General features: G+C 44.2%; 1 long non-coding RNA gene across 1 annotated transcript in view; it reads right to left on the reverse strand.

Moving 5' to 3' along the window:
* The window catches only part of LOC144766950 (uncharacterized), a 58995-nt gene that overhangs the window by 9576 nt on the left and 24628 nt on the right, over nt 1-24791 (reverse strand). The window contains exon 2 of the long non-coding RNA XR_013598000.1: nt 24108-24198. This is a non-coding gene — a long non-coding RNA (uncharacterized LOC144766950). The remainder of the gene's footprint in view (nt 1-24107; nt 24199-24791) is intronic.

A 24791-nucleotide genomic window follows, 5' to 3' on the forward strand; every position in this document is an offset into this window, starting at 1 on the left:
GGCATACCCGTTGGGATCATTGGAATACGTGGCAACAGTACATCTTCCCCCTTGAATTTCCGATTCAAAATTGCAACTTCGATTACATTGTTCATCATCTTTTTCAGCGAAAGTCTTGTACTGTTGCAAAGTCGTGGTTGCAAATTCAGTATTCGAAAGATTATGAGGGCCCTGGGGGGGCCAATCTTTAAAAAAACATGTATGCCAGAAACCTTTGCAGGAGTGTACTCAACAATGTTCCATTCAAAATTGTAGCTTCGATGACATTGTTCATCATGTTTTTAACCGAAAGTCTTGTACCGTTGCAAAGTCGTGGTTGCAAATTCAGTATTTGAGCCCTGGGGGAGTCCCTGGGGGGGCGATCTTTAAAAAAATGTATGCCAGAAACCTTCGTCGGAGTGTACTCAACAACTTCCCAAAGTTTCATGGCGATCGGATGAATGGTCAAGTAATGCATAAAGGACAAACAGACAGACAGATATACATTTGTTTTTATATATATAGATTGAAGATCGTGTATATGCTGCTGATTTGTGGCCAGGATCAGGGTTTGGAAACATTGCGACTTTAGTTGCGTATAGGGGTGGATTACACGAGAAAAGTCCTACCCCGGTGTCCCAATGCCCTATGCGAGAGGTTCATCCAATATATCTTCCAGAAATACCTGCGTTAACTGACCAGCGTGGTGTTGTTGTCATGAGACAGGCTGTGGCGGCTCGTTTTCAGGAACAATGGGTTTATACTCCTTGGAAAAGAACTGAGGTTTTTGCTCTGAAGGCTCATTTGTCTGATCCTAGGAAAAATCCTACAGCCTACTACAAAGAATTAACAGAGGCTGCTTCTTCTACAGTAGTGATTCTTGCTGATATAGAAATTATTTATGGTCTCCTAGTTCCGGTTGATGTTTGGAGACAGGTTCATACTCAGGATCATGTAGCGGAATTAGGAAGTACATGGGATGTAATTCGAGGGTGGAATCAGAAAAGGAAGCCGGGTGATAAACCTCATTCTGAGATACTTGCTTTGCCAGGTCGTATTATTATGTATATGCATTCACTTATTCCACCTAAGAAGTTAAGTTGGGACAAATAGACAGCTTGTAAACAGAAGGAGGAGAGTGCGTCTGGTTTCTTTACTGGTTTAAAGATACGTTTTTGGACTATAGAGGGCAATTTATGTCTATTGGGGGAGGAGTTCAATTGTTTGTTGACAGGTTTGTTTCTAACCTCCTTCCTGAAAAAACAACTCATTCGCAGGCATCTGAGAGCACTTGGTCCACCTCTTGTCCTTCTGTTATTTTAAATAATCAATCAATCAATCAATCATAACACTTGTATAGCGCGCTACTCACCAGGGAGGGTCTCAAGGCGCTTGGGGAAAGGGGTCCGATACTGCTCGAACAGCCAGGTCTTGAGTTGTCTCCTGAAGATGAGATGGTCCTGGGTCAGTTGAAGGTGGATGGGGAGGGAGTTCCATGTTTTGGCCGCCAGGTAGGAGAAGGATCTGCCTCCGGCGGTGGCTCTTCGGATGCGTGGAACGGCGGCGAGGGCGTGGTTGGTCGATCGTAGCTGGCAGGTGGGAGTGTAGAAGGTCAGGCGGTCGTTGAGGTACTTGGGGCCCAGGTCGTGGAGGGACTTGTGTGCGTGGGTGAGGAGCCTGAACGTGATCCTCTTGTTGACGGGGAGCCAGTGCAGGTCCCTCAGGTGGCAGGAGATGTGGCAGCATCGGGGGATGTCCAGGATGAGTCGGGCGGAGGCGTTCTGGATGCGTTGGAGTCTTCTCTGTAGCTTGGCTGTGGTTCCGGCGTAGAGGGTGTTTCCGTAGTCCAATCGGCCGGTGACGAGTGCCTGGGTGACCGTCTTCCTAGTTTCGATCGGGATCCATCGGAAGATCTTGCGGAGCATGCGAAGGGTGTGAAAGCATGATGAGGAGACGGTGTTGACTTGTCTGGTCATCGAGAGGGAGGAGTCCAGGATGAAGCCCAGGTTGCGTGCGTGATCTGTTGGCTTGGGAGCTTGTTCAGTATTATGAACACCGGGATCAGGAGGAACAGGAAATGATAGACAAGAAACATAAGGATCTCAAAACAAAGGTGTTGAAACAGCAAGCATTTAGGGGAAATAATAGAGGATGAGGTGGTCCTTCCAAGCAGCTTCAGCGTACTTATAGGCAGCCTTAAATGACACCTTTAGGGCCACATCAGTGTGCGTATTGTAAAGAGGAAGGTCAGTGGCATAGCAAGTGCCCTGTGCTTTTGCAAAAGGTTTCACTACCACGGGGACAGGGTTCTGGTGGTAGAGGGCGCTGAGCTGGCAGGCAGCATGACACTGCAGCTTCGCAGGCAGTTCTGACAATTATTTTGACAATACTAGGGATGGTCAGTATTATAATGATGATTATGATTTTGATGACGTGATTGGGATGTCTTATAGTTAGGACAGCCAGGGACAGACTGAGGGACCAGTACAAATACCTGTGGATCAGCGTGGTCCTTATGTTAAGGCGGATTAGAAGGGCTCACTAAAGAATTTCTGGTGGATGCAGCACTAAAAAGAGGGCTTTTGCCCCTAGTACGGTCCCTGGGGCAGCTATGTGCGGCCAGCATAATGTTTCAGTAGGTTTTTCAGGAATACAGGTTGTAAGCCCCATTTCACGCCACCTTGCTCCTACTATTGGTCCGTTTACTGTGGACTCTCTGTTTTTCCACACTTCTGATTGTGGTGACAATTTGATGGGGTTGGATTTGTTGAAGAAATTGCATGCTAATATTTATTGTTTATATTACTATGGGTCCGAATGTAAGTGCTAGTCAATGTTTGTCTAAGGACACGCCCCTTCCAGTTGAATTTGCTCTCTTGCCACATATTTTATGGGCCACAGGTGATACAGAGTTGGGTCTGTTGCACATATCTCCGGGGTCTATACAGGTTAAGGAGAATACTATTCTACTCGCATTCCTGAGTATAAAATACCCCAGGCCGGTGAACGGGCTCTACTTCAGATTATTCAGGATTTGATACGAAAGGGAGTCGTTGAGGAGACATCTGCTAATATTTGTAATAGTCCCATTCTGCTGATTCTTAAATGGGCACCTACAGGCTCCTCTACTGATCATGAGGAAGTTTATCGCTCTGTGATTGATTTGCACGAGGTTAACAAAATAGAGATTACACAGTTCCTTGGTTATTACCGATATCACTACGCTTTTAACCATGGTCCTTTCTACTGCTAAATCCTTTTCTGTCATTGATTTAAAAAATGCTTTCTTTAGCGTCCCCCTTCATTCAGATAGTAGGTATTTTTACTGTCTTACGCTGGCTGGTAGGAGGTTTGGATTTTGTCGTGCCCCTCAAGGCTGTACCAAGAGTCTGGGGGGCTCATTATGATGGCATGCGAACAATGTCTGCCCGACACCATAGCGGAGTTTCGGACCGCCCGCCAGACAGGCGCTGTTCCGCACACCAGATTAGGATGCGATCGCCACAGTGGCGTTCGCATCCCGCATATTCAACAATGTGGCGGGCGGTGCTGTAAGCGGCACCCGCCACAATGTTGAAAATGCATGTTGTGCATTGGCATGTACAATGTGACGGGCATTGCGCGGTTCCTGCCACCTTGTGTATGTCAATGCAGGGGGGTACCATGGGTACTCCCCAAGTGCACCCCCCACCACACCAAACACCAGGGGTCCCGCAACAGGCCTCCAAAATTAAAGACTGCATGCCTTTCCATGGCGGAGTCTCCGCCAAGGAAAGGCCTGCACCGCTGGGCATCCTAATATGGATGGCGTCTCTTGCAGACACCACCACCATATTGTAGCCCTTTTCCGCCTGGTCGCTGATCCGACCACCAGAAAAACGGCGGACGGTCTTCCTGTCCGCCGGTGTCCCCCCCGTCATCGTAATATGGAGGAGGGGAAATGTTAAGCGGGTGGTGGGAAATGGTGGGTGGATCGCCACCGCCGTAGAGGCAGTGGCGATCCACCTGCCATCCTAATGACCCCCTAGTATTTATAGTCAAGCATTGAAGAATGAGTTGAAGTCCCTCTCGCCTCATGCAGGTAATGTTTTAGTGCAATATGTTGATGACTTGCTTATCGCTTTTGGTACAGAACAAGGTTGTAGGGATAGTACAGTACGATTATTGTTGCATTTAGTTCAACATGGACATAAAGTTTTTCTTTCTTAATTTCAGTATGGTCGACAGGACCTACTGTCGAAGGAGGGTAGGAGATTGACCCCTAAGCATATTAGTACTATTGTTAAAATTCCCGTTCCACAAACTCAAAAAGATGTACATGCTTTTATAGGTATTACTTCCTACTGTCGACAGTGGATCCCAATTTATTTGTTACCAATTAAACCTTTGCTTGCACTATCAACAAAAGAAGTGCATGAGCCTTTGCCTTGATTGTCTGAATGTCAGCAGTCATTTGAGCAATTGAAAACTGCGCTTTGTTCGGCTCCAGTGTTGGGTACACCAAATTATACTAAATCGTTTGAGCTCTATGTCCATGAGATGGCTGGCTGTGCGCTTTCTGGTTTAACACAATAATTTTGAAATAAACAAAGGCCTGTACTTATTTTTCTGCTGTGCCTGACCCTGTAGCTAGGGCCCTCCCGAGTTGCCTGAGAGCGGTCACGTCTGTGGCCATCTCGGTCAGGCAATAAGCTGGACTCATACTTGATACTGACCTCACAGTTATGGTATCCCATGCTGTGGATAGCCTTTTGAATAAGACAAAGACCCAGCACCTCCTCAGTGCACGTCTTACTCGCTATGAACAGACATTGTTTGCCAAACATATTACGATTAGGAGATGTGCCACTCTTAATCCAGCCACATTACTACACCTCCCTTCTGAGATGAATGCAGTCGATAAACATGACTGTATTTTCCGGACGGAAGAAGAGACGAAAGGACGGGTAGACCTGACTGATACTCCCTTATCTGACCCCCAAGGAGAACTATATGTCGATGGCTCTTGTATCAAATTACCAGATGACACAACTACTGCAGCGTATGCTATCACCACATTGCAGATGGTTGTAGAGACATCACGGGTTCCCTATCAGTCGGCTCAAGCTGCTGAGCTACTAGCCTTTATTCGAGCCTGTGAATTGAGTGAGGGACTGATTGTCAATATTCATACTGACAGTCAGTACGCTTTTGTGGTCGCCCATAATTTTGGGCAGCTCTGGGCAGAAAGAAGGATTCTTACCACCCACGGCACCAAGATTCAGCATTGACACTTTTTATCGCGTCTTTTTTCTGCTTTAACGTTTCCTAAGAAATTGGCAATAATTAAGTGCTGTGCCCATGGGAAGATTACAGGTGATGTGGGTAGAGGAAATGCTTTTGCACACCAGGTAGCTAAGGAAACAGCTAGAACCAAAATTAAATGAATGTTCGTAGCAGATCCAGCTAGGTTGGTTCACGAGGTTGTTATGTTCGAAAACACCCTTGAGAGTATAAAGGAAATACAAAGTGAAGCCACGATGGAGGAATTAGCAGAATGGCAAGAGAGCACAGCAGAGTTGGATGAGGAAGGGTGTTGGATTGGCAAATCAGAAAACAGAAGTGGATGTTGGCCGATGCATATGTTCTTCCTGTGGTTACTATGCAACATGGTCCAGCTCATATTAGTGCAAAAGGTATTTGTAAATTGTTAGCCCCTGTGTGGCATAATGATAACATCTTGAAAACTGCTGCACATTAAGTGAAATATTGCATGGTCTGTATGATGCATAATCCTGGTAAAGGTACCCCTACACCACCTGGTAGTTTGACACCACCAACTTTTCCCTTTGAAGTCCTTCAAATGGACTATATAGAACTGGACAGATGTAATAACTTGAAGTAAGTACTGGTGGTTCTATGTGCATTAAGTAAATGGATTGAGGCATAGCCAACAAAAGACAATACAGCCATTATGACTGCAAAGGTACTCCTAAAGGAGTTCTTTCTTTGTTTCGGTTTGCCTTGAGTCATCTGGAGTGACAACAGAAGTCACTTTAATACAAAAGTTGTTAAATTGATTTTTGAAGGGTTACTTGTTGAACGGAAATGTCATGCTGCTAATCATCCACAGTCAGCGGGTTTGGTTGAGAATTACAATGGTACTCTTAAACTGAAGTTAGCGAAAATACAAGAGACAACAGGGTTGAACTGGCCAGATGCGTTACTGCTAGCTCTTTTGTCAACAAGAACAACAGCTCTTTCTAGAACAGGATTGTCACCCTATGAGGTTGTGTTTGGACTCCCAGCTGGTGTCTGGGGCATCCCGCGGCCTCACAGGTTTTCTGATATTGAGCACCGTCTGCTGCTTGATTATCTTGGCCAGTTAAACGAAAGTTTATGTTCTATTCACCAACAGGTGCAGGAGTCACTACCTCTTGTACCAGAGGGACCCAGCCATGATAATCAGCCTGGTGATTATGTCTTACTGCGGAACTTCCAGTGCAAGAAGAGTTTGGAGCAGCGCTGGAAGGGTCCTGAACAGGTGTTGTTGGTGACACTGTGTTGTAATCTCCCTCTTCCCTTTCACCACCCCTTCCCCTCTTTCCCCTTGGTACAGCCCACTCTGTCTCCGGGAGTGCGTGTTAGAATGTTCGGCAGTGAGAGACTGCCGCCAAGCTGGGAGCACCTGTTATACTTATACTTAATAAACTTGATATCTGAACCCTCTACAGTAGTGATTATTACTACATTTCTGGCGACGAGGACGAGGAGCTGAGCCAGGGTCAGTTAGGTGCTTTCCCCCCTGGATATGTGATGCTTGTGCGGACCTTTGAATTGAGAGACTCACCAGTTGACGATTGAAGATCACTGGACAGCAGACATATCGGCAAACCAGGAGGTAATCATCGAGGTGATTCCGGAATGGTGAAGGTGAGCTGGTGCCGTGTGGAAAAGAGGAACGTTCCCTCCTCGTATGAGGTCTGACTGGCGTCGGTGGATTTGGTAACCAGTGTCCCCTGGCGGTATCCCGCGGTGGTGGAAGTAGCGTTCCAGGAAGCAGCGGGAGGTAGAGCCGAGAAATTGTTGGTGACGCGACTGTGGAAAAGGTGACTGGTATCGGGACACGAATCGGTCACAACTGTGACAGAAGACGCTGAGGAGAAGCGGGTGAGGAGGTATACCTGCTGTTAGTGCTGTGGATGAATATAGCCGGACGGGCAGAGCAGCGCGGTTCTGGCACAGTCCTCTTTCGACGTCAGTTGGGCTCTGTCAGTTGCTGTGCTTTCTACCACTACCGCCCTGGTGACAAGTGTGAGGCGGTCTTCAACCAGAAGGGTTACTGATTGGGAGCCAAGGCGGAGCTGAGACGCCGTGTCGACGACAGGAAGTTCCTGTTAATTAATCCTGGAAAAAGAAAGAGGACTTCGAAGCATATTTCCCTTTCTGGTGGCCTGTTGGAGAAAAGTAAGAAATTAGAAAGTTAACTCGGTTTCGCTGTGGTGCCTCCGGGAAACGGTCACGGAGTGGGGAAGCAAGACTCAAGACTATAACCGAGGGATTCGTCTAAGCAGATGAGGTGAGCTTAAGAATATGCGTGTTTGACGCTGGTCCGAGGCAGAGCGCTTGGTGATCGTGAGTGGAATGAATGACAGCACGGGGAAGCGGAGATCTCCTACTCACAGTATTATCCGAGGCGAGAGAATTATAACATTATAGAATTCGGGAGTTTTCATGTATTATTGGGAGGAAGATCATCCGAAGGGGACCCAAGCTGAAGCAGAAGCAGAAGCGTAGGGAGACTTTAAAACTCGGTGAGGAGCGTGATGTGGAACACAGGGTTTTAGGAAACTCAATAGACTGAACAGTGGCAGTGCGCACAGCTGTGCGAGGAGACAACTGAGGAACGAAGAGTGCAGCGAAACCTTTGTCTCCGGGATTGAAATTAAACTGAGGCAGCAACGTGAGCTGTATGAAGTGACGGTGAAGATCAGGGAAAGCAGTCAATCCCTGTTGAAACGCGCGAAAAGGAATTGAGGGTAACACAGTGTGCTGCATTCTTATAGTACTGTACGGCAGCAGTGAACTGAGCTGTGTGGAGGAAAATCAGAGGAACAGAGAGTGTTGCGAGCTTTCGTTCCAGTCATGGAAGATTAACTGTGGCAACACGTTTGGCAGTATAAATTATCTGAGGTGATCAAGAAAGGGACTTAACCCCTGTGGCCACGCGTGAAACGGAACGGTGGTGTAATCCTATGAAACTGTACGGCTGCAGTGAACTGAGCTGGGTGAGGAAAAATCGGAGGAACAGAGGGTGTAGCGAGCTCTCGTTCCAGTCATTGAAGATTAACTGTGGCAGCATGTTTAGCAGTATAAATGAACTCAGGTGATCCAGGAAGGGAGTTAACCCCTGTGGCCACGCGGGAAACGGAACGGAGTCAGCGCCGAGAAGCGGCGTGAGAAGATTGCAAAGGTGTAGGGAGCGCAAGGAACCCCTGTGGCGGAGTCATTACAGATTCGAGGCAGTACGCCTTGGGAGGGACACGTAACCTCTTTGTATCGCGGACGGGGGATTTACTAGGGCCACAAACCTACAAGCGGCGCGAGCAAGGCATATTTAGGGATTTCAGGGAGCTAGGAAGAATAACAGTAGGTGGAGCAGGAAAGTTTCCTTCACATTTAGTACCCCAGTGCCCTCTTCCAGCGCATTATTTTGAATCTGCTAGGGGCGACAGAGATCTCCACAAAGTACACTCGTACCGCCATCTGTCTGGGTGTGGTGGATACCACATCTTCACGTGAATCACTAGATATAGCGGTGCATTCAACATGGAGGGGGGCCTAAGGTATAATTTTCCGCCTCCAGTGCTGTTTAAGGAGGGGGATGAAACAAACACAACAGAATGGAGTGATTGGAATGAATGCTTTGAGGAGTACATATCAGTCGTCGAGGAAGAGGAAGTATCTCTTATACAGGAGGAAAAGGCTGAAGTATTACTTCACATCTTAGGAACTGAAGGACGGAAAAAGTACCATGAAAAGGGAAAAGTATTCACGAAAGGATCAGTCAGAAATGTGAATGAAGGCATCGGGAGTGCGTGGGATGAATATAAAAAACAAGTCTTGTTGATAAAGGTACAAAGGGAAGGAGTGATCAAGGAAAGAATGGTAAGCCAAGAGAAAGATAATACCAGAGGAATAAACCCGGAGTGTACCACCTTCATAGGTGGAGTAGGGACATATATGATCTCATTTTCAGGATCACGTGATAGTTTGTTAAACAAGAGCAAATGGAAGAGAGAATTAACTAAAAAAAAAAATGGAGATGAATTCAAAGAGGCCAACATTTTCCTAAATATGGACACAGGGGAGGATATCAATGGAATAGGTTACAAAGTAACGGATTTAATGCACAAGAGAAATAATACTTGGAGTACCATATGTATAACAGAAAAAGGATCCACCAGGCCAGGGTGGAAGGATCAAAGGAAATTGGAAATATCAGGTAATGTAAGAAGAAAAGAACACGTGGGTGAGCTGGCACAGATCCAAGGCTCACAGGGAAAAAACAGTGAAGCACGGAAGACCCGTGTGTTGACATTGAAGGATTCGGGTGACATTGATGGAGCTGCAAGTAACAAAGAGTATGGAAAAGAAAGTAAGAAACATGAGAAGAAAAACAGTGAAGAAATGAAGAAATTCGAAAGAAAGGGAGAGTGCATAATTACTACAGCTAATGAACGGCAAAGGATAAAATGTAAGAGTAACCAATTCAATCACAAAGGGACGTGGCAAAGAACCACATCGTCTGAGTCCAAGATCAAAATGAGGAAAGAGTATGAAGACAAACATGAACAGGAAAGAGATATAGTTCTCCACAGACAAGGGCGTGAGGAAGCAGTTAATGGGAGAGCGGCCGGCACGGATGCAACTATGGGTGAAGCATGGATCGCTCGCACGTCACTGTCAAAAGGTTCGGTGGTTTTTCAAGAAGCTGCAAGCAATACAGGATGTGGAAAAGAAGTAGCAAAGGACAAACTAAGGAAAAAACTTGAAATGTACCAAAGTTGGGTGGACGAAAGAGAATTACGTAAGAAATGCGAGAGACAAGGCAGTGGAAGTGAAGTTGTGAAAAACAGAGAATTCGAGAAAAAAGAGCAGCGCATTGTAAATGCAAGAAATGAGCGGAAAAAAGTGAAAAGTAAGAAATACCTCTTTAATCGCAGTGAGACGAGGCAAAGTATCTCACCGGTTGAGTTCAGGACTGAAACAAGAGAAGAGTATGTGAACTATGGTGGGCAGAAAAGAGAAAGAGACTTAAGAGTGTCGGAGGATAAGGATGAGAAGAAAGCTAATTACTTTCAAAGACCTTACAGTGGTAAGATGGAGAGTGAGAGTGGGGAAATGCAGGAATCATTAATAGGTCCTCCACCCAGTGGCCTGTCAGGGAAGAAGGGTCCATTTAATTATAATTGGAGCAAGCAGGAGTGTCATGGCCCAGGATACACTATGGAGTTCTTCCAGGGGAATCAAGGAAGGGAGCAGAAGGTCAGACTGAGGTCAGTAGAGACTGATGCTAGTGATCCGGAGCTGATTGAAATGGAGTTCGTAAAAGGTATGGACTCTGCTTACGGCCAAGGTAAGGAGGGTAGAAGAGGGACCATACCAGTCATCGAGGACGACATGGAGAGAGAGTCTTATCTTGTCAGAGGGAGCAGGCGGGGTGTATCCGGGCCCCAGTTACTGCCCAAGGTAGAAAACAGCGTTACTGCCTACACACCCTCCTCGATGGATATGGAAAGACTAGTAGAGGAGTGCACAACTCCAGGCGGGAATAAACTGTAAAGCTTGTTCACACTTAGAGGATCCTAGGGGAAAAAGTTAGGTTGCACTTTTTTTCCCTGCCTTCTACCCTCGCTTTGAGACTTATCCCGCAGTTCTTAGAATTGCGATGGTGGAGTGGCAGAAGTGGACTTCTAAGGATCGGCATATCCGACAACACTTATTGTAGCACTCAGGGTGTTCATTCCTTTGGGAGAAAGGTCAGGACTTATCACGGGTCCTAGTGGACCAAAGGAACCAATGCTCGGGACTACCTTTTGTCAGATCTACATTGAACTTAACGTGATGAGTTCTATAGTTTACTGTTCAAATGTTCCCTTGATGTAGCCCCAGTTCTCCTTTGCCCTCTCCTTCCTTCTCCTGTCTCCACTCTTCCTCTCCTCCCATTCCCCTTCCCTCTTCCTGTTTTCCCCCCGCCTGGGGCGCCGCATTTCCTTCCTTTCTGTTCTCCTTAGGGGGGAAGGTGTGTTGTAATCTCCCTCTTCCCTTTCACCACCCCTTCCCCTCTTTCCCCTTGGTACAGCCCACTCTGTCTCCGGGAGTGCGTGTTAGAATGTTCGGCAGTGAGAGACTGCCGCCAAGCTGGGAGCACCTGTTATACTTATACTTAATAAACTTGATATCTGAACCCTCTACAGTAGTGATTATTACTACACACTGACGGCTGTGAAGGTTGCTGGTCAGAAGAACTGGGCTCATGCTACTCATTTTCAGCGGGTTCCCTTACCACTGCCCTACAACCAGTAAGTCAAAGACAGACTACGGGAAACGGATTTCGAATCAGTGCAGAGATTTGTGCCTTTTAGCGACACCCAGTTAACATGGACACAAAAGGATAAAGAGAATGAATGAAAATGCATTAAATAAGGCTGTTCCTCCTGAAATACGAGCTATCCAGGAACCCTTTACCGATCACGTGCCTGGAGGTACGAGGTAAATTTTGCGCCCTTGGCTGAGGGATAGTGAGTCAGACGAGAAAAGAGATTAGGAATGGACTGCGCAAGATAGGTAGTACTGAGTTCAGTACCAACAGAATATAGAGAAAGTAGTGAAGTAACTGTGCTTTTATCCTGCCCATATTGTTAGGACCTTAGTTAGGAGGACTAGAAGTATACTTTGCGAGTATATAACTGATATCACTGTGGAACAGATTAAAAGAGCTTAGGACAAAGCAAGCTCCACCGCCGGTGCTCAAGGGTGCCAACGATTGATGAACAACAGAAGACTGTACCAGTGCGGCTCTGACGGACACTGGGTTCTCATATATTCTTTTTGCATTCCTACCACTTTGTGATTTATTATTCATCCCTTTGGTAGAAAGGTTGCTGAGGAGGAGCAACCAGCGATTCTCATTGGACAGCATGATACGATGTGGACCCGGAAAAGAAAAATTATTTGTGTTGCTATTGTGGTTCTGTTGATAATAATACTATGCAGGGTATCATGGGTTTTGGAAAATTATCAGAATGTACCTCTGTATAGTATGAGTAACGTTATCTCCCCGAAAATAAGAAAACGAGCAGTATCGAAAAATATATTCTTGGAGACACATAAGAAGTTTTTTGGAGAAGGGACAACTTGTTACCCCACCCAATCTGTCACGAGTCTGTGGACTGCCTATCCATTGTCACTTGTGAATTATATATACACCCAACAACCCGACTTTGAGGAAGTAAGTGGAGTATTAGGTTCTGGGTATTCAGGGCCATGCTTATACCAAAGAAAACCAGCAGGAGAGGGTTATCTTGGTTGCGATAATAATACATACTGTTATAATTTCTAAATGGATGAACAAAATATAACATTGGTTAGATGGCATTATAAGCAATTAACAGTTCTCCGGGAAGCTGGGTAATATCCTGCTTGTTGTCCTATTATCAATAGTACTAGCACTTCATTATATATTAAATTGCTCAGGATTGGTGATGTATGAAGAAACAATCACTTTGGTGAAAGCAGACAATCAAGCACTTTTGGAATTGTTATTGTTATTGTTACTTTAGTTTGTATAGCGCCAGCTCACCCACCGGTCTCAAGACGCTTTCAGATCAAGAAACACAACAAATTTTGCGGGCTGATCGAAGGAATAGAATACCTTATAATTAAGAAGGGCCAAAAGCTTCCCTAAATAATGTTGTTTTCAGTAGTTTTCTAAACTGTAGAAGATTGGTCTCCTTACGAAGCATGTCTGGCAACTTATTCCACAGCTGTGGGATTTGTGTGGAAAAAGATCTTCCACCCTTTGTTGCCAGTTTGAAACGAGGGCAAACCAATAGTTGAGCATCCGAGGATCTAAGTGATCGTTTCGGATTGTAACGCGTCAGACGATCCTTAATATAGGCCGGTGCTTGTCCATATATTGCCTTATGTGCAACGCACAGGCTCTTGAATTCCACCCTCTGCTTCACCGGGAGCCAGTGAAGCGTATGTAATAGGGGGGAGGCATGGGTTTTCCTGGGAAACTTAAAACACAGGCGTGCCGCATCGTTCATAACCACCTGTAATTTCTTGATCAGACTGTTTGGCCAGCCTAAATAAAGGACATTGCCATAGTCCAATCGTGATATAATTGTGGCTGACACTACCGTGCGGAGCATCGACTGAGAAAGGAGAGGGACAAGCTTACGTAATTGCCTAATAAGACCGATACACACGCCAACTACCGTGGAAATCTGGGCAGACATTGACAGATCACAGTCAATTTTTATGCCGAGACTTTTTACATTTGCTGCTGGTATTGGAGTAGGACCAAGTTCTTGTGGCCAGTACCCATCACCCCAGGGTGATGTTCCTGTAGATATCACTAGAACTTCTGTCTTTTCAGGGTTGATTTTCAATAGATTGACAGTCATCCAACTGACTGTATACCTAAGAACTTCTAGCATATGCGTCTGGGCTTCAGTAGAATTCTCAATGCTAAAAAGCAACTGAGTGTCGTCGGCGTAATTAAACACTCGACAGCCCATATGCACTAAAGACTCAATCAGGGGTTTTAGGTAGAGATTAAAGAGTAGTGGAGATAGTGCTGAGCCCTGCGGGACTCCACACTCCACCATGCCTACATCAGAAAGATCATCTCCCTGTTGAATCCTCTGTTGTCTCCCCGTTAGGAAGGATTCTAGCCACTTATAGGCTACCCCTTTTATTCCCAGACTGGCCATTCTTTCCAGGAGCAGGTCATGGCTGACAGTGTCAAACGCCGCTGACAGATCTAAAAGTATCAGGGCGCTTGGTTTCCTACTGTCAGCCATGCCTCTAAGCTCATCCAGCACCGAGAGCATCACTAACTTGGTGCTGTGATGTGCCCGAAAGCCCGCCTGGCGCCCATGGAGGAGATTGTGGGACTCCAGGAGAGAGGATATATCTTGCAGCACATGTTGCTCTAGAATTTTTGATAGAAATGGTAATTGGGAGATCGGTCGATAATTTTTTAAGTTGGCTGAGTCTGCTCCTGATTTTTTTATCAAAGGTCTAACCCGAGCCTCCTTAAGGCTAGGTGGAAGGTATCCCTTCTGCAATGACATATTAAGGAAGGAGAGGATATGTTTCTCTAAGATAGGACGTGCCGCCCGGAAAATCCTAGGGGGACATGGGTCGGCAGGAGAGCCAGATTTGATATTATTCATCAAATGCTCAAGCTTGGTAGAATTTATTTCAGGAAAGCATGAAATGATACATTCTTGAGGGACAGTAGTATTTTGCAATGGTGTAAAACCGCCAACTGTAATATTTTTAATCTCGGCAAGAATAGTTTGCACTTTTCCTGAAAAATACTGTTGAAAGGTGTTACTGTCAAATTTTATCTCAGTTTTGACAGGTATCTTAGTCAATTCACTCAGAATAGTAAACGTTTCCTTCTGAATATTTTGCGCCTGTTTGATACGAATATCGAAATATTCTGCTTTGACTCTCAAAATCAGTTTCTTATAAGAGTTTAATTTGGTTTTGTAGTGTTCACGATCTATTTCCTCCTTGGTTTTCCTCCAATGCCTTTCCACACGGCGGAGCTCTTTCTTATATTCTCTCAAAGGAGGACTAAACCAAGGGGCGCCTTTCCTCAGCCCTTTGGCTTTTTGTAGCTTTTCCGGAGCAATCTGATCGATCGCCTGAGTTAGATTTTTAGTCAAATTCATGTAGTCCTGGTCTAGATTGCCGCTAAGGGGATTAATACAGTGTGGAAGAGTGACAGTCAAGGTTTGCAAATCAACCTTCTTCCATTGACGAACTTTTTTCGTTTCTGGGACTGTGCTTATGGAATTCCCTTTAATGGAAATACCAAAGTTAATCAGATAATGGTCCGACCAAACGCAGGGTAGGATATCTTGAATCATCACTTCCGGATCCGAAGTCCAGACAAGATCAAGTGTATGTCCCCTGTTATGCGTGGGACCTTCTACCAACTGCTTCAGACCACTTGTGGACATAGAAAGCTCCAGTTGTCGAGATATCGAATCTTTAGGCATTTTTTCCCAGTGTAGGTTGAAATCACCGGTTATTATTACCTTTTGGTATCTAGTACAGATATCTGATAGAATGGGGGCAAAAAGATCGTTAAATGTTACAGTGGTATTTGGGGGCCGATATAGTGTAAAAAGCGCAAAGCATGAATTATTTAAAGTCACCTTTATTCCCAAAAGGTCTGCCAAATCCACCGATTCCGCCATAAGCTTTTTGACTCTCAGGTACTTTTTGAATAAGATTGCAACGTCTCCGCCACGTAACCCATTTGCGCGATTATGCCATACCGCATCATATTCTCCTGGCAGAGCTGCTAAGATATCCGGTACCGAGTTGTCATCTAACCATGTTTCGGTTAGGGTTAAAATATCTATATCTCCCTCTTGCAAAAGGGTAAATATTTCTAGGTGGTGCTTATGGAGAGATCGGGTATTCAAACTCCCAACCTTCAGTTCAAGTTGACCCAAATAAGAACTTGTTTTAATGGGTTTCAGGATATGTAAATCTTTTAACGTGCCGATAATATTTGGGCTCAGCCTTACCTTATTGGAGTGTAATTCATGTAGAGTATCTGACGAATATTTAATGATAGGACCAGCAGTCCTAGCCCCTGGGCCCGTCCGTGCACGGACGGGCACAGACGGGCTGGACTCTGGCGTGACTCCGGCGTGCTCTCGCTGAGCGCGACCGCTGCGCGCTATCATGGTCCTTTTAAATACCTTGCAGTAATTGACGCCGCCTAGCACGCTGCCCTAAGTGGCGCAGCTGTGAAGAGAATACCCCCAAGATGGCGCTGCCTAATCCACAACGAGGGACAGAGGAGCCACGAAATGCAGTGAGGATACAATTATTGAGCAAGTAGATGGCGCTAAAAACAGGGGAGAAGTAACAAAAAATTAATTCAAATATAAAACGGGTCCTTTAAAATTATTCCAAGTTCGAGCCTGGTAGTTGAAAAAGCGCTGCTGATCTAAGCGCTGCGCAAATAGTTGTGGGTCTTGCCTGGTTAGAATGAATACTGAATATTCTGCAGTGGATTATGATAGGCCAATTTATGCACACTCAGGTTTTTTTTTTGTGTCTCACGGGACTTATTCCAATGTTCATAATGGTATGAAAGACGTGGCTCTGGAAATCGTACTCCCTTTGGGTGCAGCCTGTAAACGTGCGAAGCCTAAAGTTAGAAGGGTCAAAAGAACGCTCACCAAGGAATTCTGTGCGGGGGTGACAGACATAGAAGTTAACAATTAAAGCAATGGCATTACTTTTGGGTACATAATTTCTTCCATTTTCACATTGGTTGGCACTTCCATGGCTAGAGGGGAAAAGGCCAAAGAATATTTTGGATGTAAGTTACAAATATTATCCAATACTACAGTGGTAGCCTTACGTGACATCACCACTCAGTTGGAGAGTATGGGGATATATTCAGAACAGACTAGATATGCAGTGGATTTTATTCTGGCTAAGACTGGTGGTGTATGGGCTTTAGTGGCGACCAGTGTGTAGTCAGGATAACAAATATGGAAAATAATATTACCCAGCATATTTGAGATATTCTTGCAATGTCAAGGTAATGGAAAGTGGGAATTGCAGTTGGTCTCTTTTTGGAAGCTGAGGCTGGATTCTCAAATATTGATTTATTTTGTGGAAATATTGGTACCACTCTGTTGCTCTTATTGTACCACTGTCCTCACCCCGAAACGAAAAATATCTATTCATGATACAAATCATGGTCCAGAAATAAATAAATGACATGATGAACATTGACAAGGGGATTTTTGAAACGTCCTTCCTCCTCACTGTTTCACTTCCTGATGTTGAGAATGTGGAATGTTCATAGTCGTTTTTCCTTGCATTTAATAAAATAGAAAATGTTTAGCTTATGGTGAAAGGAGGGTCTGTTAGAATTAAATTGTTTATGCCTATGCAGTGTTTTGTATAAGTTAGCATGCGCTGCACCATTTTATTTATCAGCAGCCATTAAAGGCTGTTCGAAACTAATCTTGGAGTTTTCTAAGAAATGGCCCTCATTAGGTTTCAATTCTCCCCTTAGGTTTTGTTTTAGAAATTAGTACACAGTTCACATTAGCTCATAGCTTTCTCATAAGATAGAGGCCCTCTCCCCCTTGTCTTCTGGCAGGCTCCGGAAGGAGCAACCTTGGACTTTGCTACTTTGTGCAAAATATGAGCTCTGATTTTTTTTCTTCTATATTTCGCTGTGTGATTGCACCTGCTTGGAAAATTCCACTGGAGGCGTGTTTCTGCCCGGTTATGAAACCTACATAATGTATCTTTACGCTTTTTGATTTCAGTTCCCTCTGTAGCCCTCCTTGTGACTGGACAGATGGCGCTCCACTCTGAGTGTATCTGAATAAACAATGATTGGTGTGTATTCTCTACCATCTGACCGACTCTTCATTTAGTACAGAAGGCAGAGAGGTGGTCCTAGGGGCCCGAGTGGCCTGAACCGGGTCATTTCCTTCAGGTTTGAAGATACATTTTGGAGTATACTGGACAGGATATGTCTATTGAGGGAATGAGTTAAATTGCTTGTTGACAGGTTTCTAACCTCCTTCTTGAAATCACGAGTCATTTGTTCTTGGTCCACGTCTTCTCCTTCTGTTATTTCGAATATGGCCCAGTATTATGAACACTGAGATCAGGAGGAAAAGGATAGGACTGTTAAGAAACATAAGAATTTAAAAACAAAGGTGTTTTTGCAGCAAGCATCTAATGGAAGTAATAAGGGACGAGGAGTTCCTTCTTGACTCGGCAGCTTTCTGCCACACCGTTGTGACCGAATCAGTGTGCTTATTGCAAGAAGGAGGGCCATTGGCGTAGTGAGTGCCCTGTACTTTTGCAGAAGGTTGCATCCCCACGGGGACGCGGCTCCGGCACCAGGGAGGTGGTACAGGTAGACAGACAGCTTCTGAGGGCGGTAGTGATAATTACTTTGACAACTGTAAAGATGTTCAGTAGTATAATGATGATTGTGATTTTGATGATGCAACTGGGATGTCTTACTGTTAGGACAGCCAGGGAAAGGGTACAGGAACAGTGCATATACCTGTAGATCAGCATGGCCCACATGTCAATGTGGATTTGCAAGGATCGACTAAACAATTTTTGGTGGATACAGGTGCTACAAAAAGTTTGCCCTTCACATGGTCCCTGGGGTGGCTCTGTCTGGTCAAAATAATGTTTCAGAGGGTTTTTCAGGAGTATCGGTTGTAATCCCCATTTCACGCCCTCTTGCCCTTGCTATTGGTCCTTTTACTGTGGATTCTCCATTTCTTCTCACTTCTGATATCGGTGAAAATCTGATGGGTTTGGATTTGTTGAAGAAATTGCATGCTACTATTATTGTTCCCCTGAAGGTGTTAATATTACTGTGGGTGCGGACTTGAGTGCTAAGCAGTGTTTGTCTCAGGATCCGCCCCTTCCAGATGAATATACTCTGGTCCATCAAAAATTGTGATCCACAGGGGATAACGATGTGGGTCTGTTAGATATACCACCAATTTCTGTACGGATTAAGGATAAAGCTATTATACCCCGCATTCCTCAGTATAAGATACCACAGGCAGGTGAACGGGCCCTTCTTCAGATTGTTCAAGATTTGATATGAAAGGGACTGGTTGAGGAGACGTCAGCTAATATTTTCAATAGTCCCATTCTTCGAGTCTTAAGAGGGCACCTTCAGGTTCCCCTGATGTTATTGATGAAGTTTATCGTTTTGTGATTGATTTGTGAGAGCTTAATAAAAATGTGGTTCCACAGTTTCTGGGTGTACCGATATTACTACACTCTTAACGATGATTCCATCAACTGCTAAGGTCTTTTCTATCATTGATTTGAAGAATGCATTCTTTAGTATTCTTTAGTATTCCTATTCATCCAGATTGCAGGTGTTATTTGGTTTTATACTAGCTGGCAGAAGCTTTAGATTCTGTTGTGCTCCTCAGGGCTATACGGAGAGTCCTAGTATTTATAGTCAAGCATTAAAAAGTCAATTAGATTCACTATCGCTTCCTCCAGGCATTGCTGCAATATGTTGATAACTTGTTAATAGCTTCTGACATGGAACAAGGTTGTAAGGATAGTACTGTGTAATTGTTGTTGCATTTGGCATATCAGTGACATAAGGTCTCTTTCTCTAAGTTCCAGTATTGTCAACAGGAGGTTACCAACTTAGGTCACCTACTTTCGAAGGAGGGTAGGAGACTGACCCCAGAGCCTATTGGTATCGATGTTAATATGCCCATTCCACAAACTCAAATAGATGTACGCACTTATATAGATATTACTTCCTACTATCGCTAGTAGATCCCCAATTCTCATTACTAATCAAACCTTTGGTTGTATTAACAACAAAAGGAGTGCATGAGCCTTTGCTTTGGACGCCTGAATGTCAGCAGTCTTTTGAGCAATTGAAAACCGCGCTTTGTTCAGCTCGGGTACTTGGCACACCTAACTATAGCACATCATTTGTGCTCTATGTTCCTGAGATGGCTGGCTGCACACTTTCTGTCTGAACACAAACATTTGGAGATTAACAGAGGCCTTGTGCTTATTTTTCTGCTGTGCTTGATCTTGTTGCAAGGGCCCTACCGAGCTGTCTGAGAGAGGTCGCGGCTGTGGTCATTTCGATGAGACAAACGCCTGGGCTCGTACTTGATACTGACCTTACAGTTATGGTACCCCATGCTGTGGACACACTTTTGAATAACATAAATACACAGCACCTCACCAGTGCATGTCTTACTGGAAATGAATTGACATTGTTTGCGAAACATATTACGATTAAGAGATGTGTCACTCTGAATCCAGCCACGTTGCTTCCCCTCCCTTCTGAGAATGATGCAGTCGACAAACATGACTGTATTTTCAGGGAGGAAGAAGAGACAAAAGGACGGGTAGATTTGACTGATGTTCCCTTATCTGACCCTCAGGGAGAACTATATGTTGAAGGCTCTTGTTTTAAATTACCAGATGGCACCACTAATGCGGCCTATAATATTACCACGTTGCAGACAGTGGTAAAGACATCACAGGTTCCTATCAGTCTGCTCAAGCTGCTGAACTTGTTGCCCTTATTCGAGCTTGCAAATTAAGTAAAGGACTGGTTGTCAATATTTACACTGACAGCCAGTATGCATTTGGAGTCACCTATAATTTTGGGGGGCTCTGGATAGAAAGCGGGTTCCTTACTTCCCATGGCACAAAGATTCTGCATGGACACCTTATATTGCGACTTTTGTCTTCTTTAACGTTTCCCAAGAAATTGGCGATAATACAGTGTAGTGCCCATAAGATGGTTACCGATGATGTGGGTAGAGGGAATGCCTTTGCAGATCAGGTAGCTAAGTAAACAGTTCAAAGTAAAATGAAACATATGTTTGTTGCAGGTCCAGCTAGGTGAGTTCCTGACGTTGTTATGTTGTAAAATACTCTTGAAAGTGTAAAGGAAATACAGAGTGAAGCCACGATAGAGGAATTAGCAAAATGACAAGAGAGTACAGCACAATTGAATGAGTGTTGTATTGATATCTCGAGGTTGCAGAAATGTATGTTGCCGGGTGCATATGTTCTTCCTGTGGGTACTATGGCCCATGGTCCAGTTCACATTAGTGCGAGAGGCATTTGTAAACAGCAGTTTTTAGACAAGCTCCAAGGTCTAAGGGAGGAGAATTAATTAATTAAACCCTCAGTGAGAAGGTTTTTCACACTCAGCCATGGGCCAGCAAATGCAAACATATCTATCTTATGTTAACAAAGCTTATCATCTTTTTGTTTGACAAGATTTCAATTGAATATGGTTCCCTGGTTACTGTTATTTCCCAAAGGCGGTTCCAAACCTGATTCATTAAAGCCCTGTCTTTGTGACAACTTCTCTGAGCAAGATACTATCCATCTAATGTTTTTCTGTGCTCATCATGAATCTCTGCCCAGGAAGTTTATTCTCTCCCTGCTCAGAGGAAGCAAATTTGTTTGAGGCCGGCTCTGACTTATCTACAAATGTTACCCTCACCTCTAGTCTGTGTTGGGGTGGCAAGTTTCTTAACTGGGGCTATTAGACATAGGCATAGGCTGCCATTGAGATACCCATCCTGGATACTGAGACAGTGTAATCATGTTCTAATTTTAACAAGATAATATGGTATACAACGTTTACAACGCAATTTTTACAACGCACTACCATTACGATGAAACTTTTACAACGCAACATCCATTACAACACATGCATTTACAACGCAGTCATTACAACGCATGACACTACAACGCACACCACTACAACGCATACCATTACAACGCAGTCATTACAACGCATACCATTACAACGCATAACTTACCATCCAAAAATTACCCTACTGTTGCACCCCCTGGAGTTAGAATAGTAATGTTAACCCCTACACTATCCAACACTTACCTTATATGCAAAGTAGTGTAATGCGTTGTAATGGTATGCGTTGTAAATGTACTATGCGTTGTAGTGGAATGCGTTGTAATGGTGTGCGTTGTAATGGATGTTGCGATATTAAAAATGCGTTGTAATGGTATGCGTTGTAAAAGTGTGCGTTGTAACGTCATACATCCAGATAATATGTATGTTCCTAGCGTACTGTTTTATCATTAATATTGTATTTTATGTTTACCAATAATTGCTGATTAATACAAGGGACAGTCTTAATATTTACAGTCATTAATTTGCGGCCACTACGGAGAGTAAATGTAGGGCTCCCCTGTCATGTAATGTTGTCGTCTTTCTTACTATTGGGATGAATTGCGTACAAATAGGATGTCTTTTTATTGAAGTATAGCCCTTTTATTAATTTTGTGATGACATCTGTTTTAGACTGAGTGTCTTCTCTGTGATGAATTGTGTTTTAACAGGATATCATTTTAATGAAGTGGTTCCTTTAATGAATTTTGTGATGACATGAGGTTTTAGATTGATTGTCCCTTGTGCCCCGGGGAAACTGTGCGATGAACTTTTGGATATGCTTGCACGTAACCATCCAAAAGGCTGTGGACTCTTCTCCTGCTTAAATGTTTATGGGGCATATTATTAAGCAATAGCGATAATTATCGCTATTGCTTGGTTAGAGACAAAACTTTACCGCTGAGCTGCGGCGATTAATATCGCAGATAAACCTTGGTATTACCAAGGTTTATCGCAAATACAATAAAAAACGGCCGCAATGCATGAATATCGCTGAAAAGTCAGCGATATTCAGGCATTATCGAGCAAATGCTCTTAGCCATGTTATCCACCTCCCATTGGATAACATGGCTAAGAACTGCTCAGGGCAGGTGTTAGCTTTTGGAGATAATCGCGCTTAGCGCGAATATCTCCAAAAGTTGGTGATAGGAGATAGCGATGTTAGCGACTGTTTCCAGTCGCTAACATCTTGGCACGCCCACTTTGCATGTCATTAGTGATAAATATCACTGACATGCAAAGCGGGGCCCAAGATGGTCGCTATCTCCTACTAGCTGTCGCTAACTGGTGTTAGCGACAGCTTGGTAATAGGGAGATAATTTTATCTCCGCTTTCTTGGCTTTTAAAGCCAAAAAAGCGGAGATAAACCCCCTTGATAATATGCCCCTATGTTTCTTAAAGAATACCTTAACATGATCCCTGTATACGTTTTAATGTTGTTATATCTTGTTGTGTACGTTTATGGTTTTAATCAACCGAATAAAGTGGATATGACTGTGACTATGGATGAGAGTCTGTCCCAGAGGAGGCGGCCGGCAAGTTTTTGTATTTCTTATTTTTAACATACCCCGCGCTTCCTCTACCCGCCTCACTATCCTTTGGTAATGGTGGCCGCCACTGGGTACATCTCATACATTCAGAACATGTTCACCAATGAGACACTCTTGCTGTATGTACAGCCCGTGTGGCGCGCGGCCCCTCCTGGCTCCCTGAATCCCTCAGGTAAATAAACCCTCATGTGTGGGTCGCTGCCTACTGCCGCAACCCGCAGTCTTACAGTCTGATCGGCCGAATACCACCCCGGCGCAGCGCCAAAGCCAACTCGAGGGGCGAGGCGTCAGTTCAGTCAGTTAGTAAGGGACTCTTTTACCTGTCCGGCTGGTGTTCCTCTGTCCTAAGGCGGAAGCAGAGTGAGGAGGGTGGAATGCTGTCACTCATACTGTCAGTGGCCAATGGGTGAAGTGGGCTGAACCAGTGACCCATGTTCCATGCTGTTGTGCGTGGAGGTAAGATGAAAATGGCGCGAAAATAGATCAATGGATGAAGAGAACTGACTCATGGCCACTCTATGGGGCAGATTTATGAAGGCCCTGCGCCGCCGGTGCGTCACTTTTTCCCATGTTAAAAGTGACGCACCGGCGGCGCAAGGCCTTCATAAATCTGCCCCTATGTATATACGTATTCCTTATTTTCTTTTTTAATACATTTTTGGGGGGAAAACAAAAGGTGTTCGCTAATGACAGACCTAAAAAAAATAGCAAGTAAACAAGACAAATAATGTCATCTAACAGTAAAAATACAGGAGAACAGTTTTTGTAAATAATTATGTAAATGCATCCCAGCGCTGGGAATCCCGTACCTGGGCAGCCAGGCGCTTTACAAGAAACGGTATAATAAAAAAATTATGTGAATCGGTGTTGGTGAGAGGGGTGTAAAAATGAGCAAATGAAGAACTATAAATACAGCACTAAACCTACACCAGAAATAAAAAGATGCAAAACCTCGGGACTCTATTTTATATTCACCACAACAAAATGTGAGTCAAACACTGTGGAGTGTGGTCAGTGTCACACACAGCGCCTAGAAGGAGAGCAGTGTGGTCAGGGCGCTGTCTTTTACTTACCCCAAACTACAGTGAAGAAGAGGGTGACACAGAGCAGCAGAACCCTGGACCTGGCACCGCCCAACCTCCTGGACTCTTCCATCCTCTGGGCCTGTAAGAATGTTGGAGGGCACACTTTATCAATAGTTGTGTTAGAGGGACACACTCTGCAAATCAATATCACATGTCACCCAATACCAATATACACTTCTTACAAATAATTCTGACATGTTCTTCAAAACACACAACCTGCCAAGTCCAAATCTTCAAAAACTAGAAATAAATGTGTGAACAGAAAATGGAGGAAAACCGAAGGAATCTACAGACACAACAGTCAATGTATGCATTAATGTTTCTAAAAAATAAATAAAAATAAACTGCATTCTCTCTGCTATTTACTTTTAGTATTACTGAACAGTTAAAAACATGTTAATTCAAACATGTAAAATGTCTGTTTTCCTCCCACATATCTGCTCTGCCCCCTGTTTGTGTCTTTATGTCAATGTCTGCTCCCCTCTCACATCTCTCTGCAGCCCCCTGTGATGGGTTGTGCTCAAAGGAATAAAACCCCATAATAATAAATCATATTTTAAATATTTATTTTTTATTTTTTATTTGTAAAAAAAAATGTAAATAAAAAAAATGTAATAATATAAAAAATAAATAAATAAATAAATAAAACAAATCAAGAAGCACCTTGTCTAT

Source organism: Lissotriton helveticus, chromosome 1_1 (genome assembly GCF_964261635.1).
Source record: "Lissotriton helveticus chromosome 1_1, aLisHel1.1, whole genome shotgun sequence".
Taxonomy (NCBI): Eukaryota; Metazoa; Chordata; class Amphibia; order Caudata; family Salamandridae; genus Lissotriton; species Lissotriton helveticus.